Below are 19,335 nucleotides of genomic sequence, written 5' to 3'. Positions count from 1 at the left end.
AAACCACAGTCTGACAAAAGCTGTCAAACAGTTTAAAGTTAGGGTTATTATAAACCATTAATAAGTTAAACCTTTAATTACCTGTATTTTTTATTGAAGTAAAATTCATGATTTGTTTTTATTATCATGAATTAGTGTTATTTACTTTTAGAATTCAAGGATTGAGCTTTGCCTATTCGAAAAAATAATTTCGATCTAATCTAAATTTTTAAAATTATCCCAAAATTATAAATTTCTTATGTTGTTTTCCTTAATTGATATGTTATATATATTTGTGCAAGATATGGGAGGAACTTTTAACGTATTTTGTATTCTATTTTTATGGTGGGTTTGGCATTTTGCGTTGGTTCACTTTTCAAATTGTTGCCACCAAATATTATTGCCTTGTATTATATTTAAAGAAATTAAATAATAAAGAATCTGCATAAGTGTATGTATGTTTCTCGCATTGTGATAAAACAACGATACCTAGAGCCATCCAATTTTGAATGACGTAAACCTCCTGCGAATATGGGCGTCTGGAAGCCCAAATTGGAAATTTGGAATTTGTTTTGTTATCGATTTCATATTTCGTAAAACTTTAACGAATTTTTGATTAACAGACTCAAGGATTTCAAAGCGAGCAATAGCAACGTTGTACAGGAAAACAGCGCGCGAGACTGTTTATCGGAAATTCTAAAGATATGCTCATTTTTAAATTATTCTGCGATATTGCTCTTGAACTGAATTTTATGGTGTGCGAAGAACATGATATTTAATAAATAAAGGCAACACACAAAATGTTAAAGAAACGCCCCCTTGGGCGTAATTTAAAATCTGAAAACTTTCAGATTTCTTTTTAAATTTTTATTTTGCAGTATTACCACCACTTGTTGCTGCTATCAGCACACAGATCGATTAAATTTTGAACTGTTTTTTACTGTGCATTTATTCATTACATGTAAGGTACTTTATAAAATATACACACGTAAGGTAATGTATATATGTAAAGTAGTACATTTTTAGGTAGTATAGAGAAAGCTCGAAAGTTGAAACTTTTTTTCTCTCTTTGGATGAAAATGAATGAATTAGAACTGTTACAAATGCTTTAATGAACAAGAAATTGAAGCGAAAAAGTTGAAATATCACATCTTGGTTTAACTTCAGTAAGCTGACTTTCAGGTAACAATGTGAAAGCTTTATTAAAATATTCAGTACTGCTTATTAAAATAATGAACTTTAATAAGCAGGAAATGCAAACTTTCATTAGAAAACAATTTTATATAAATCATTTTTAAGACGTGGCACTATTATATACGGACCAGGTAGCCTTATAAAAAATTAAAGCTCTTAAAGAAAGCTGTTCTTGCCATTTATATTGAACTAAAGCAAAATCCCATTTCTAAACCGATAGCTCCTTTTACGCTTAAAAAACTGTTTTTTCTTTATTTTCCCAATAAGAAAGGTTTCAAATTTTAACGGTCGCCCAAAAGGGTTTGTTAGGATTTTTTACACTCTCGCTGAACTCGCAGTCTACCATTTTGTTGTTACACTTACTCCTACTAACCTACTTTTTTTTTTTTTTTTTTTTTTTTAACTTATTTAAAATTAATATACTTAGCACCACTTTCTTCATACTTATGCCATATACAATTCAACAGAAAAATTACAAAAATTTTAAAAACAGCATACGTTTAGTATTCCTGATGCCACGTTAAGTGTTGGAATACATTTTTCTGTTTTTTTAGTCTTTTCCCATTTCAGCATATCAGTGTTCAGTTTTCCTAATAAGACGGCTTTACAAAACTTTCTTTTTTGTTTTTTATTATTAACTTTTTGTATGTTTACTTTATTTATTAAATATCACGTTCTTGGCGCTTATGTCGCGTAAAATTCGATTCAACAGCAAAATCACAAAATGTTTAAGAACAGCCTATCTTTAGAATTTCTGATAAACAGTCTCGTGTGCTGGAGTTAAAAATATGTGATTCCGTACAGTGTTGACACTGCTCGCTTTCAAATCTTTGAGTTTGTTAATCAAAATTCTTTCAAGTTTTACAACATATGAAACAGATAATAAAACAAATTCGAAATTCAAAATTCGGGTTTCCAGGTGCTCATGTTCGAGTGAAGGACTACGTTATTCGGAATTTGATGGCTCTAAATACCTTTGTTTTTTCACAATGCGAGACACATACAAATATTCTTCTTTATTTAATTCCTTTAAATATAATACAGAGAGTTAATATTTGGTGAGAATAATTTGAAAGCGATATGACGCACTTAAGCGTTTTGGTGCAAAATGCCGTTTAGAAGTTAATATCCCATTCGGGACTAACGTCTCTTTTGAGCTAAAAATAAAACAATCTGAAGACAAAGACATTCTCCTTGGACGAATGTCTATATTCTGCTAATACTTTATCGTTATAAATAAACTAAAATTTAATGTTGCACCAATTCGTACTTAAGACTTGGTAAGCTGTATTTTTGGTTTTAAATTACAAATTTTCGCCTTCAAGTATGATAATCTAAAGATATCTGCAAGCCTGACGCTAGGCTTTTTGACGCCCGGCGTAATCCTTACGACTGAAATTCTGCCGCCTGGTACTTTGTAAATTCTGAAACTTTTACCACCGGCCGTAGTTTCGCCCATGGATGTTTTTTCAATAAATTCCCCAATACAAATCTGCATGAAAATTGAAGCATGTTGTTTTATTGAATGAAGTGAATAAGGAAATTTAAGCCTTTTGTCCAGTAAAGAGTATGATTAAAGTAATAGCAATGCTCACATAGTATTGTATAAATTTACCCTCTGAAACATTATTGTATAAAGTTTTGCACATAGAGCATATTTATGGGAAACGCAGAATGTCGGCCCCTTAGATTCTGAATTGAATTTTCTTACAGTAGTAGATTTGTTATGTGTGATGTTATAATTGTTTTAAAAATTTTATTCAAAAGAAGGAAGAAGATATATCCAGGAGCGTCCGTTGCCGATAAAATAATATGAAATTCCTTCCCCCTCCATCTCCTGGCACTGCTCTGGGTTACTTAACTTTTTTTTAAGTTGTTTATTTCCTCTGCTAAACCCTGATTCAATCAGTTCATGCGCAGTTTCTACAAATCATTACTATTCGCAATGTCTTTCACAAATCAGATTACAAGTTGCGAATATTTTTCTTTTCCAAATTTGCTGTAAATATGTAGATTTCTGTAAATAGAAGTTTAAATTATAGACTTTTCGAAAGTGATTTCGGTTACTTTGTATATCATGACAGAATCTGCATTTGGGCTCGATACAACATTCTACAATAAATCATTGCTCAGTTTTTTTGTTAGTAATGCATGCACGTCATATTTAAACTGATGAGTGACCACCTGCACGCAGTTAATGCATATTAGCATCTAGCGTTAGACAACGAGCGATCACGTGACGGGGAGGGGCTATTTCCTTTGCCACCTCCCATCATTGATTTACAGAAAGAACAGTATATGGAATTAAACTTATTAATAAAAAGGTTATCACATCTAGTATTACTGGATTTAGGGGCTATTTCCTTTGCCACCTGCCATCATTGATTTACAGAAAGAACAGTATATGGAATTAAACTTATTAATAAAAAGGTTATCACATCTAGTATTACTGGATCAGCGCCTTATTCGAAGCAGAAACTTTAGAAAGCACTTGATTTAAATTTTAAATCGTTCATACAAACCTTAGATTTATTTCAGTGCAACAATCAGTTTATATAAGCAAGAATTAGCGATTGAAATATTGGGTTGGCAAGAAAATAATTTCGGTTTGCACAAATAGACAGCGTTATGTTCGTTTTGTTATTCTTCTGTCAATTTTATAATTTCTTTTTTCTTTTAAGATTTTGCAACTGACACTTTTAAGCTGCTATAGAAACAAATTTTGTGTATTTTTGTTTACAACTATTAGTTACGGTCAGTTTTCACATGAGGGGCAAAATTAAATCTTTTTGACATATTTTATTTTTTTAGTTTCATAAAGGCAAGAAAACGGCTGAGGCTCACAAAGAGATATATGAAATTTATGGTGTTGATTGCTTTAACCGCATATGTCAGAATTAGTTTAAAAAATTTCATTCTGGAGATTTTTCACTTGAAGTTGACCAGCGTTCTGGCCGATCTTCTGAAGATGATGATGACAAACTTAAAGGCCGTATTTGAATTTAATCATCATATAACTGTGCGACAGATTGCAAAAAAGATTAAATATATCACACACAAAAATTTAAAATCATACAAGATGTCTTGGATTCGTTTAAGAAGTTCGATACTTGGGGTCCGCATAGATTGAAAGAAATTCATTTAACCAATCAATATTTGCGATACGCACTTCAAACGCGACCCGTTTTAAAAAAGAATTATCACTGATGATGAAAAATTGATTGTTTGCAATAACATTAATTGAAAAGGATCATGCTCCAAGGATGATTAATCAACAGAAATCAAATCAAAAGCTAAATTTCATCAGAAAAAGATCATGCTGTAAATTTGGTGAGATTACAGAGGTTTGTGTATTTTGAACTGCTTCCAAGCAACCAAATGCTCAATTCAGATGTTTACTGCCAACAATTTATGAAACTCGAGGAAGCAATTAAAGAGATGGTTGGGTTTGATTTATTTGATGACGGCAAAGCAATGAATGGCTATCTGCCTGAGCGAAGGGATGCCTTCGTAGAGGACTTTCCAAGGGAAACTGGCTCATATATGGGGAAACCACAAAAACGCCCATGTAGCCAACCCTTTCGCAAGATTTTGAGCCTCAGACCAAACTACCAGTGTTCAGCGACTTTACCCCTTTGCCGCTAGTGGGCGCAATCAAGAGAAAAGGTCAGAATGGGCAAATCTCAGAGGACTCGTGTTACAACACGACAATGCAAGGCCTCACATATTTATAGCAATACGTATGAAATCCTTGGAGCTTGATTGGTCAACGATGTAGCAGCCTCCAGTATAGTATAATTATGAAATAAATGATAATCCGATGTTGCAAGAACATCCGATTATCATTTATTTCATTTACAAAACTTCTTAAAAGGTAAAAAGTTCTGTAATAATGATGACTTCAAATCGTACTTGGGTGAGTTTTTTTGCTTATAAAGTTTTTTGCTTACAAGTCGTACTTGGTTGAGTTTTTTGCTCATAGAATTTCTGAGAGTGAGGAGTAATGAAGTTACCAGAAAGATAGCAAAAGGTCCGCGAAGATATCTAACTGATTAAGTTCATTTTTTATAAAGAAAAGATTAGTTTTACTTCAAACTATAAAGCGAAATTAAGGTTTTGCCAACCCGATATATTTTGACCATAATCAAACTAAAGGTTCTAAAATTTGGATAGCTGAACAAATGAGATGCTTTAGTTCCTGGATTATACCGTTTCTCAAGGCTTGCTTTAAATCTGAAATTTAAGATGAGCACATAATTATGTGTGATGAAAATTATTTCAAGGCAATATTTTGATTTAAAAAGGTTCAAAGAAATTACGCTTCCCATATGATTTTATACACTTTTGGTGCAAATAACTAATAATGCAAATAATAATTAGATATTCTAATTTGGCTTTGTGCAAATGTGTGCAAAATGTTTTTTCTCAGCTTGTTAAATCCCGACAATGCAATAATTATGAAGTTTTCTCCTTTGCATCTTTTAAAACGAAAACTATTGATGAAAACACATGTTAATTCCTTTACAATAACACTGCTAATGGCAAGTTTTATTTCCTTCACATTTCAAATTTTTCAGTCATCTATGTGTTTTTCTCTCTTTTCATAACACAAACCCTGTCTTTTTTTGCATATCGTTCATAGAATTTGTAGCCATGATTCAGATGCATGTGTAAATGAAAGCAGAACAGAAATAATGCTCTAAGATAATTAAATAAAGCAAAAGAAACACGGAGCATCAATTTACATATTTCAAACATTTATTTAATATACTTATGTACCCAGAACACAAAACAATCATAAATTGATTTGTTAGTATCAATATTTTTCCTTTTATGGTGGCATGCCAGTTTTGTTTTCAGCTTGATCGCACAAATATGCAATCATTTTGCAGTTGTGTTTTAGTTTTTTACCCACCAAATGCTTATCCTTTGTCTCCTCCTTAGCAATTCCTGTGATTCCATTTCATCTCTCATCTGTAGCTGCTTCAGTTTCTACGTAATCCTTCCCTGAAAACCAAGATGCCAGTTGCCCTCGTCAGGTCCATACACTAAAAGCATGTAGAATTTTCAGTAGAACCAACAGAGCGTACGATGCCGTTACAAACGATGCTGATGAAAAGCCATTCTATGGCCGGACAGGGAGAAGTACCGAACTACCATGTTGGAGGCGCCCATGCGTGGCTGGACATCAAAGTGATGGCCATCTCTTCGCTCGCCATAAATCGTGCGGACAAGGGCAGATAAGGAACGGTTGCAGACAGGCCATATGTCAAATTCTGAGCTTTGCATTTTATGGGGCAAAGTGAATTGATATACACATAACGTATTTCGCAGAGTGTCTTCGTATTATGACAATTCGTAACTGCTCTTTCAAACTGCATTTAAAAAATGAGTTGACCAAACATTATAACCTCTAACTGAAGTAATATCTACAAAGATAAACGCATTAACTACTGTACTCAAAATTAAAATTTACCAGCTTAAAAAATAATAGTATCTAATTTTTAAAACAGTTTTAAAAATTTTGAAGAACCTATTTTCATTAATCAAGTAACTAAGTAAAAATCTAATTTTCCTCGTGAAATAATGGGTTTTTTCCGTTTTTCATTACTCTAACAATGCCATTCTGCTAAACGTACCTTTAGTCTGGGCTAGAGACTGTTATCGTGTAGAGAAATGTAGCGTTAAAATGGCAAATAAACATTTTCTTATTCTGGGTAAGGATGTCAAATCCTTAACTGTGTCAACTTATTGTGAAATTTTGTTATTTCTGTTAAAAATATCTCAGTAACAAAAGATTCATCTTATTATATTGTAGATGATCTTTCTTTCATGGTACATGACAAAGATATGCATGTTACATTTAATCTTTTTTCCATACCTGTTACATAAAAAAATTATAATTATGAAATTTTCATAATATATTGATAGTTTTGAATTTGGATATTACTTTAAAATTTGTTTGATTCATCAACGATTAATCATTTTTGATTCCGGAAATGGCAAATATTCCTTCCTTTTGCTATTCCTTGTCGGAAAATACACCTTCTGTAAATCAGTTGTTTGCCAAAAATTCCTTTGAAGAACAATTTTTAGGACATAAATGTTTCTGTCATGTACATGAATGTAAAAATAAAGAATTTCTTTTTAAATAAAAATTTTAAAACTTCTAATTAGGGACAGTTAACAAAGAAACCTTATAAAGGCTGTTTAATAATACTTTGGATTGCAAAGAGATAATTTGTCTTGTTTATTTCATTAAAAAGTAGGATGTGGAATTACATGACTTGTGCAAATCACGTGTACGGCGTATAAATTATATATATTTTTTTCTGCACTTCATTTAAATTTATTTCCTCGCATTATGACTTCTCGGCAAGACAAAAATATATAAAAACTCAAAACATGTTCATTAAAAATTGTAAAATACAGAAAAACATAAAACACCAAATGCAGTTTAAAAAAATGTAAAATTTTGTTTTTTGCAATTAAAATTAAAGTTTCTAAGCAAAATCAAGCAATTCGATCAACGGACAGAAAGATAAAATTTTTGGCCCACAAAATTTAAAGTCAGCTTTTGGTACCAAAGGGCAAAAATGCAGTGAAGTTGGTGTACCAACGGGGGAGTGGATATAATTTATTACACTACTAAGAGTTTCAAATGTAAACAAATAGCCCCCTCCTCGTTAGGCCCAACGTGACTTTTAAATTGTGAATCATTCTACAACTATTGCATGCAAACTAAAGACATAAACATATTAACCGCAATCTTAGAACAACGTAATTTAATCACTTTTAAAGCGAACAATGCACAGTTTATCAACATATATGTATAAACAAACGAAGCTCTCCTAACCGAGTTAAAAGTGTAAATATATATGTATATACGTTTAGTGCGGCCGATTGCAACAAAAAAGGAAAGTGCACGTGTAGATGTTATATACAAAATTTCAGCGTTCTACAGCTAATCGTTTTTGAGTTACGTGAGATATATGCATACGTATGTACGTACAGACGTCCCGCAAAACTTCCTTCTGAATCTATTTTAAATCTTTTATTACAATCCCTTTTGGAAAAAAAGTCCTTTATTCTGTCCGTACGTACAGATGTCACGCAAAAACATCGTTCAAATGGAAACCAGAGCGGCCAAAATGAATATATTCGTTGAAATATGATACTCGAACTCTTTCGCGTTTACAGCACTTCCCTTACTTCGTGCAAGGAAGTAAAAATCAAAATATCCTGTATTCATTTTTTCTAACTCCTGAATATATTATGAGAGATTTTTTTAATTTTACCTAACGTTTTTGAGTTCGGAATGGGAAATTTTTGCATAACGGCTAGACATCTGAAAAGATTAAATTAAAATACATTTGTAACAAATCTAAATTAATTATCATTCTCTTCTAGCTTGTTAAGCCATAGTGGGCAAATGGTTTGGGAGGTAGCAAGAAAGACTAGAGAGTAGTTTTCTACGAATGGCAACAAACCATAATGTTTTTAGATTATTAAAACTTGTAAAGAATTATGAGTATCTGTTGGCAATAAGTGTTTTCATTAACAGTAAGATTCATTAGATTACTCATTCCGCTTTCGCTCTCGGCTGATGAAATTCCACAGTGATTCCTGACCAGAACTAATGAAAAATCACTGTTGGTGCGATCCATTTGCAGTCATTGGCGAACAGGTAATGGCCCGGTGAGAGGAACTTTCCATTTTTATTCCTTTCTTTTTTCTTTTATCCCAGCCTACCACCATCACTCTTCACGCTATCCCAGACCGGCGTGACGGGGCGTCCGAATGTTCTAGCGACAGAAATCTTTTAACTGCTCAATATTTAAAAAGTGAGTGATGATTATGAACGGTTCTGTTGAAAATCGCGATCGGCGCGGCGGTTTCGAACCATGCGTGAAATTCCGAACCACCCATCGCCCGTTCGTTGACCGTTATTTGCTGCATAAATCGCAGAGCTTAATTACCGCGATCCCATTGGAAAAGGCAAGAGCCATCTGGTGATGAACTGAAGATTTTAAGCAATTTCACGTTAAAAATACATTACTGCTACTGGCAAAGATAATTGGTATATAACTCGTAATTGTTATAAGCTCCATTTGTTAATAAGTTCAGTTCATTTGGCATGTTTTAAATCTAAAATTAAGAAAAATTTATTCTTAATTTACTGTTGGTTTTATAGGGAAACTATGTGCATTTCTAGAAACCACACATCAAGTTTGTGTGACACCATGCGACGTACTGAAATACGTAGCTAAAAAATATTAGCAAAATGCAAGAAGAATCTCATTGAAGTTTGTTTCCATTCAAGAAAATATTCTAAAGACACTTATTGTCAGTTATTTCTTTTATAATTACTAAAGACTAGCTTAAAATAGCTGTTCCCTTTTTATTTAAATTTTGTGCCAATGTACACAGCTTTCCGGAGGGAATTTACAGAAATGGTAACATTGTTTTCTCTAGAGCTGCCCTTTTATACATTGTTGTAAATTTTTTCTTCACCATTATCTCTCCTTGCACGATAGAAGGCTCTGTATGCCAAATGCATCGACGTCAAATGCAAAATTGTAAATACATGATTTCATTACAGCGTCAGTTTGGCAATGTGGATCGGCACAGTAAACGATAGTCTTCGAAATCCACTTTGTTTTCTAGTGATATTAACTGGTATTAAATAACAAAATAATTCTTAACTAATGTATACCTGTATTTTAGTTTTAAATAAAATTTTAAGGGTAGGAAAATGTAATCAGTAAAATCAAAATTAATTTAATATAAAATCTTTAATAAAAGAAAACTTTAGCGGAAACCTGAAGCTGAGACGAAACTTGTCAAAGACAAATTTAGATAACAAAAATGTGCTTCAATTAATAATGAACAAATTTTAGATCAACTTCATGAACTCTATTAGATCATCCAGTTAAAGGCCTAAGCTAAGTAACAATTTGATTTACTAGTATAGCTTATTCAAATTCCTAATCCGTAAATGTCTTTCTTATTCAGCGAAATCACATTAAGCACTACAGGGAGTTTGATTAAATTTCTTCATAGCACAGAAAAAAAAAATTCGTCTGATTAATGCTTTAAGTTTTACATTATTTTATTCTAATCGATTTCCCACTGAAATACTTCAGTTCACACCATTTTAAATCTATGAAGATATAAAAATATAAGTCATATCCACGTCGAGGGCAAAGGCATACCCATGTCGAGAGAGTCTGCAAGTCAGATTTTTGTCTGTGGTTAAAAATCAGAGGGGGTTGGGGGAGAATTAAAATGTAGGGTAATTTGTAATTCTATGAATTCCCACTGAAATACTTCAGTTCACACCATTTTAAATCTATGAAGATATAAAAATATAAGTCATATCCACGTCGAGGGCAAAGGCATACCCATGTCGAGAGAGTCTGCAAGTCAGATTTTTGTCTGTGGTTAAAAATCAGAGGGGGTTGGGGGAGAATTAAAATGTAGGGTAATTTGTAATTCTATGAAATATTTAAAAATTTATAAGAAATAAACTGAGCAATACCAAATTTTATTGTACTAGGGAGATAAGTCATCAACTTTACATTTTTTATCTTTTACAAAGGTGCAGTGTTGCTCTCTTTGCCGACAATCTATGCTAGGATTTCTCAACCAAGGGGAATTCTTTCTTAAGGGGGAATTTCATAGTTTCAGGGGCGGAATACGGTCAGCCTTTTGTTTACCTGCTAAATATTTTAATTTTAGTTAATGAATATAAAAATATATTTAAAAACATCTTCAGGCTGTCATAATTTATAATGGTCCGCTATCTCCCCTCCTTACATCTCAGACGCAACACTCAGTTACCATTAAACTAGAGACAACTACGGGACACCTTCAAATTACTAATGTGTACTTTCCACCAAGTGAGGAATTAGATCCACTATTAATAGAAATCAGCACTGTCGTCAGAAAAGGGAACAACCAAATCTTATTAGCAGGTGATTTCAATGCTTCAAGTCCCTTATGGGGGGGCGCGAGTGGAAAACGTAAGAGGCAAAATGGTTTTAGAATATGCAATGACAAACAGATTAAGCATCATAAACACGTCAGACTCACCGCCCACCTTTCGCACTATGAGGGCGGAAGGTTGGCCGGATTTAACCATGGTATCTTCTCAATTAGCAAATCAAATGTCGGAATGGCATGTTATGGACATTCCCTCTCTGAGCGACCACAGAATAATCAGCTATCTAATGGGCGCTCAGTTAACTTATACTCTGAAACAGAGGTTCAAGACAGCTTATGGAGGACATCAGAAGTTCCTTAATTTGCTTCGTCCTTATGTAGGTCAATTGATTTTCAACTTCCAAGCAAGCAACACCATAGACGGACTGGATGAAGCCTACAGGCATTTAATTGGAACTCTAACAAGTGCAGCAAAACAAACGTATAAGAAAAAAACACCCAGCCAGAAGAAAGAACTTTCCTGGTGGAATGACAAACTAACGGCAAACAGAAGCAGAGTTCGGGCGCTCAGAAGATTGGCACAGTCAGAAACAGATTCCATACAAAGGGACCAAAAATGCAGACGTACAAGAAGGCACTTGCGCAATACAAACTACAGATAATAAAGGCCAAATCCGACTCCTGGCAGGAACACTGTAGTAGAATACCGGAAATTTTTGGGAAAATACAAAAAATCGCCGCAGGTAAGGTCTTTAGACCGACTCAATTGACTGCGAATGTGGCCCCTGACGCACCAAATACAAGAAATATTCTTTCGGTAATACTGAAAACGGTTTTTCCTTCAGATGATCCCGCCAATGACTCAGAAACGCATACATTAATAAGGACGCAATTTCAGGAAAAATTCTGGTCTTCCATAAATGGAGACTATCTCCCACCAACAATAGAAGAGGTAGACCTAATCATAAATGGTATGGCAAGGAAAAAGGCACCGGAGCCGGATGGCCTAGACAATATAATACTCAAGGCATTGCATAATGAGTTTCCAGAGCTGATCCACTCAGTCTGCAAAGCATGCTGGAAAGTAGGACACTTTCCGAAAGATATGAAGCTGGCAGAGATCGCTCTGTTTCACAAAAAGGGGAAAGATCCCTCCTACCGCCCGGTAAGTCTCCTTCCCACAATTAGCAAAGTTCTAGAAAAAATCATTCTAATGAGGCTAAATTATTTCCTGAATAAAAGCACAGTAATTAATAAAAAACAGTATGGCTTTCGTGAAGGAATATCTACGGAACAGGCAGTAGCAGATCTCCTGAAAGTGCTGAAAAAGAACAGAGAGGAAGACAATCACTCAATAGTAATATCTATTGACATAAAGGGAGCCTTCGATAATGTCTGGTGGCCTGATGTAACAAAAGAATTAGATTCAATCAACTGCCCAATTCAGATCTTAAAGTTGATAAGGAGCTACCTTGAAGACAGACAAGTCCAAGTAACTACAAACGATGGAATAATCCAGCATAAACTGGAGAAAGGCTGTCCACAGGGTTCCTGTCTAGGGCCAACCCTGTGGAACCTAGTAGCTAATTCAGCGTTCCAAATTTTTGAGATGGAGAGCGAAATACATCTGCAGACTTTTGCGGATGATTTCCTTCTAGTAACTTCGGGAAGAAAGAATATCGAGAAAATAACACAAAATGCACTAAATAGGTTCTTAGATTGGGCACAAACACATAACCTTACGATCTCAGCAGAAAAAACTACCATGCTATTTATAGGGCGTAAAAGAGTAATGAAAAGAAATCCCACCATTAGACTCAACGGTAGCTCAATAAAATGCTCTTCAAACATAAAATACCTAGGATTTATCCTCAACAATAATCTCTCTTGGATTCCCCACTTAAAAGAACTCAGGAAAAGATGTATCGCACTCACAAACACAATGCTACGCACAACAGGACTGCAGTGGGGAGCACCACCATGGGTGCTTAAGAGGTGGTACCAAGCAATAACAGAAAGAATTGTTCTCTACGGCGTAGCGATCTGGGGAAATACACTCAACGTAAGCATGCGTAGATTACTTCTGTCCATGCAAAGGCTGCAACTCTTGCTCATCTGCAAGGGCTACAGAACTACTTCAACGACAGCTCTGCAGGTTCTAGCAGGAATTCCTCCGCTAGACCTGCAAGCGGAAAGGGAGTCGTTAATTGCAAGAGTGTTAAGGCTAGGTGAGGATGGAGTTATATGGGAACAACACCACTTTGCTGAAGACTTTGAAAAACACAAGCCAGTGACTCAAGGACATCCGGCTGAAACACATCTAAAAAAGTGTATTCTAGGTCACTATGTGACACCAAAAGATAACCACACAGCTATATTTACAGATGGCTCAAAAACCGAGACGGGTACTGGCAGTGCCTTCTGCGTTCTAAAAGGTAATACAGCTGTGTATAAATGGAAAAGAAGACTTGGCAGTAGGAACTCAGTATTCCAAGCTGAGCTGGCAGCACTTAAAGCAGCAATTAATTATGTGAAGAGGAACAGACTTCTCCACATTACTATTTACAGTGATTCTGCCTCTAGCCTTGACGCAATCAAAGGTTACAAAAGTAGAAGCCAGTATGTCCAAGAAATTAGAAAAATCCTCCTCAGTCTTCCACCATCAGAAAGGCCATGCCTCACGTGGGTTCCGGCTCACGTGGGCATTAAAGGCAATGAGGAAGCAGATACCCTGGCAAAAGAAGCGGCAAAGGAGGTCTCAAGAACAGAACTGCCAGATAAATTACCTAGGTCTCATCTCAAAAAGATCACTCTAAAACAACTGATAGACAGATGGCAAGCCAGATGGGACACAGCAGATACAGGAAGGAGAACGTATATGTTCTTCCCAAAAACAACGCTAGAGTTAAACTGCAATAGTGGTAGTCAGACACAGTTTTATACAGGTCATGGCCCATTCCTGACCTATCTGCATAGATTCAGCCTGAGTGACACAGAAAGATGTCAATGTGGAGAGGTGGGAGATCTAGACCACTACGTCTTCCACTGCACAAACACGGCACAGTACCATATAAGAAAGCCAAGTCAAGCTTACTGGCCACAATGGGCGGCAAATATGAGAACAAACAAAACAGCAAATAAAAAGCTACAAGCGGTAATCAGCCATTGTCAGAGAAAGTATTCTCTAATACGACGATAAGTGTCCCCAAATAGAAATAATCAAGTGCTTAGCGCTCTGAATCATAAAATGTATAAATCACACTAAATCAATCTGGGCACACACCTCGAACCTCTCAACCCAAGACTAACTTAGATAATTAGGACTATGGCAACAACCTGCCTATATTCTTTATAATGTTTACTTTTGCAATTAATGTACAGGTCTAGGACTCGCAAGACCAGATCGTGCCAGTAAAATCTTCAACAGCAATGAGTTTTTCCTACACTTACTAATCGTGTATTTAAATTACAAGTTTGTGATAAATAGGTTCAAGAAGGGCAAGGTCAACTTATGTTATCACCTCAAGTTTATGAATGATATTATTATTGGTATGGCATTTTTGCCTTCTTAATTTTAATAAATATTCAACTTTTTATGCAAATCTTAGGGAAGAAATATCTGTATTTATGTGATCAATTGCATGTTTGAATCTCTTCCCTAGTGATCAGCATTACGTGCTTAATTATGTTTTGTATAAATTATGTGCATGTTCTAAGGTGATAAAACTAACTATGGAATTAATGTAGGTAAGTTTCTCTTTGTAATTATGTATCAGCATTATGTATTCAAGTGTTTGGAATCAGATATCAGTTTTACTGAGTATGGTGCTGTACTTTTCTGTTTATGTTCACTTTAAAGTACTCAAGCCTGTATTTATTCCTTCTCAGCATGTACTATGAAGGTCAGTTCGTACTTGGCTAGGATTTAGACTACATAGCAGTACTTAATGATCAGTTTTATGTATTATGCTTATCAGTTTTATTTTTAGTTTTCATGTATTATGTATGCATTTTTAAGTGTTATGTATGCAGGCATTAGGGATCAGCTTTCTGTATTTCTGTACTCAGTATCATGTTAGTTTTTCACTTTAATATTCAGTTTTGTACTTATGTATGTATTATCCTGTCTGCAAGTACTACGAACGAAAATGTAGGTGAATGGTTCAATTTGTAAAACAACTACAGTTTAAGTATGCGCAAAGAACTAAATTATGCAGGAATTTGTTATCTTAGTGATAACAGGTACACAATCTTTTAAATGTTCTTACATAAGAGTCAGGCACATGGAAAGTAAACTGCGTTAAATTATGTTTGGGCGCTAGGATTTTTTTAATCATCTTTTAATCTATCTCTTTATTATTTTTTTATTTTTTATTTATTTTTTTTAAAGTTTACTATGTGCAATAATTTAATAGGTTACAACTTTCCTCCATGCAGGACCAACGATTTCACAGAAGCCCCATAAAGATATGACGGTTGTGTCACGATAAGCACCCGCATGTAGACATTTAGCAAGTCCAGAAAATCCACGGCAGTTAATTTTTCAGGCAAAGTCCTTCTATCTTTACTTTATCTAACACAAGTTTCTGTCTATTCTAACAGCGATTCTTAACAGTCTTTTGATTGCTTCTTTGCTTAATTTTAAGTAGTTCCTAACAGGATACTCTTTCCCCGTACAACAACATCCAAGCTTATATGTAGACTATATGAGGCTCTTAGCCGTCTATTCGGCTGCGTTCCCGGAGCAGGATGGAGCAGAGAGTAGATGGTTTCTGCCAGGAAGATAACACACTGTGAGGCTAAGGCCAGGTCAGTGGTCTTCCTTGGTGGCGCTCACTCACTCACTTTACTTGTTTATTTTATAAAACACATTCAAAATAATCTAAATTTAAATAAATGCAAGCGCATTTTTTGAGTTTGAGAAAGGAGTGCGTGAGAGGAGGAAAAGGATCATTTAGCAATGGTGAAAGAGGTGTATGGGGACAATTTTTTTATACGAGTTCCAACATGTCTTGGTCAACTACTAACTCAACATTTCTAATATGGTTGCAAAGCTCTTTTTTGCGACCATAGCTCTAACTTGCATTAAATCTGAAGCCAGGTGTGCACATGGCACTGATGCTTCAGGGCTTCGTTCTTGGTGTTTCATCCACCTTTGTGGTAAATTGTAACTGAGATGGTTGTAAATAATCCTCACTGCAGTGAGCTGGATAACTGCTTTATTAAAAAAGGTAATTTTTATTATTTTTATTCAACTGCTGCTTCAGCAACTTTTCCATTATGCATAAGCAAATTCGCTAAGTGACGCATAAATGTCTACCATATCGGTGAACATGAATGCATTGAGCCTTTCTAAAACATGTGAAAAAAGGTATTTTATGAATATACACTTAATTTAGTGCATGTTACATAATTCCCTTTTTGTAAATTTTCAAAATGTATCAAGAATTTAGGGAGAACCCTGTGAATAATTCAAGTATAAATTCCTTACAAAATAATTCTGGTAAATGGGAAAAAAATAATTTTTTTTGGAGTGAACAGACATATTTATTCTTAAAAATCCTCACACTCAGCAACGCTGCCGCAGCAGACAGCCACAGTATAACATATAAAAATTAAACAAAATATAAAGCTATTTATATATCTATTATATAGCTATCACTAAAAACGGCAAATAGTCTTTCATTACCGTGTGATTACCAGATGGTGCCAGCTGGAGATTGACTCGTACATTGATACCAAAAAAAGTCTTCTAAACACTGAAAAGTGTGTAGTAAAAATTCTGTATAATAAAACAAACAGAAATTTATAGAAACATTTAAAAAGAATGTTTTTGAAATTTCCCTGTGCCTTTTCACAAGTCTCAGCCATAACTATATTCAAATTCGTTTCTAAAGCATAGGAATCCAGAACTTATGTCTGAACAGCGAACTACAGAAGGCATTTTGATAATTTAGAGTACTTAAATGAGTGATTGAAGGGCTTATAGATTAAGCCATCTTAAAATGTGTGCTGAATTATTGAAAGAAAATTTAAATCTCCCTTGAATATTTTCTCTAGCCCAACATAAATTCGTCAGCTTTATGGAAGTGTTCCACAAAAGTTAAAAATCCGCATAAAACAAATGCTGCGTTTGCAACGAATTCACCGAAAACAAGACAACGCAGCTGGTCGAATAAGAATTGCTGCAAAGCGAAGAGAATACTCGAGTCATGTCCATTGCGCTTAAACTCAAAGATTCGGAACAAAGACAAGGAAAGAAATTTTGCGAATATAAATATTCTCCTAGAGATCAGGTTGACCGGATGAGGTATGGTCTCGAACGGCATCCACTTCGTCACTGCCATGGTGCGTCTTGAGGGACCATCTGCGGCCCCCTCTGCATGAATAATAATGCCGCCCGCGCTGCAATTACACGCCCCGCTTGAGCCCAGAGCGCCCTGGTCTTGTTGAATACGCAAAATTGTCACGCATCGCTCTCGGATCTTGTATTTCTTCTTCTTCCTCCAACATGGTATCGGCCGCCACATGGGACCTCTCGGTGATACATATTCAGAACGGGAACACTCACTCCTGCTGTGGAAATAAAAAGGAAGACAATCGCATTTGATAGCGCCTCCACGACTAGAGTCTTTGAAAAACCCTGAGATTCATGATGCTGGGGAACTGGTCTATTTCAGATTAAAGCTGAGAAATTCTGCCATACTCTTAATATGATAGCTATGGGAGTGCAAATCTTAGGAAATGGAAGAGGAGGAAGACACATGGCATCAAAAAAAATGTTAATAATAGTGAAAGTTAAGTAATATTAGTATTATTTCGATCATTAAAGCTAAAATTAATTAAGTGATAATCCAGAAATACATTCGTTAAGTTTAGCGTTAAAAAAGTAGCTATAATTTATATTTTCTGATTGTAGTTATTCATTTTTCATTTTAAATTGAAGCATATCGAAGAGATGAAGACAATCACTTTTCCATTTTTGTTAGCTTTATATTCTTTCGAAACTATTGGTTTCAAAAAGGAAAGAAATGCGCACTATATTAAAAATTAATAGTTAAATATAACGTGCATCAAAATGGAAGCCAAACACAGATCGTTTAGAAAAATTGCACAAACTTCAGAAAGTGATCGAATATACTGAAATTATGTTTTCTTGTCATATAATGAATGGTCGAAAATGAAAAGTGAAAGTGCTTGATTCTAAAGCCACGCATATGAGTTATATGCATGAGAATGACAGAGAAGATGAAGAAACACTTTTTAATCGCATATTATTGCTGTAGCTATTTGAAAGAACAACTGCAAACACATAACAATGATGAAGGGCTTGGCGGACTTTTGGTACACGTCCAGGCACATATCGCGCAGATACAGCACTGATCGAAATTCTGGCGACAAGTTCTTCATCATATTAAAAAAGTCCTAAAGGCAGGCTCTTGAAATGTCCCACAAAAGAAACTGAAACAGGATAGATTTGGCGATCGTGCGAACTCAGATATGAGACCACATTGTCCAATCTAGTACCCTAATGAGGTGATATTACATAGCCCTTTATGTCTCGTTTAAATTGGTTTGGTTTCTCTATTATGCTGGAAAACATACGCTGATGAATGTTGTTAAAGCAACCTCAAACAATTCTGGCAAAACTACTGGAAGAAAATGCAGTACTTTCTCTTGTCTAGTTGGGCATTGCATATCGGATTTCTTATCAAACGATTATTCCTAAGGAAATTCAGGATACAGAACACTGTGACTATAGAACTGCCGCTTGTTGGCAAGCAAAATCCTTGTAGTACTTTTATTTTTCATTTTCGACCATGCATTCCATCATAAAAAAATGTGATCTGGTCAGCACATGCCTTCTCGTTAATTTATTGTTTTAAATAGCAACGTGCATTAAGAAAAGTATTACTTCCAGTTGATCATTCGTAAAGAAAACTCTCATAAATATTATAAATTGTTATTCCAATAAACCTTTAATATATATTGGAGATGGGTAAATACTCGTTTCTCTAATATATATCAATATAATCAAATATTTGCCCCTTTATTTCTTTTCGTTCATGCTAAGCGTAAGCTAATAGACCCAGGGCTATGAAATTTGGTACATAGATAAATCTAAACAAGAGTCAGTGCACCTCGAATCGATTTTTTCAAAATTCGAAAGAGTTTTTCTTTTCTTTTATGTTTTTTTGATGAAATCGCATCAAATGG

This window comes from Stegodyphus dumicola, chromosome 2 (genome assembly GCF_044657685.1).
Source record: "Stegodyphus dumicola isolate Sdum_Otavi_A_Nest chromosome 2, ASM4465768v1".
Classification (NCBI taxonomy): Eukaryota; Metazoa; Arthropoda; class Arachnida; order Araneae; family Eresidae; genus Stegodyphus; species Stegodyphus dumicola.
Note: the sequence above shows the minus strand (reverse complement) of the source record.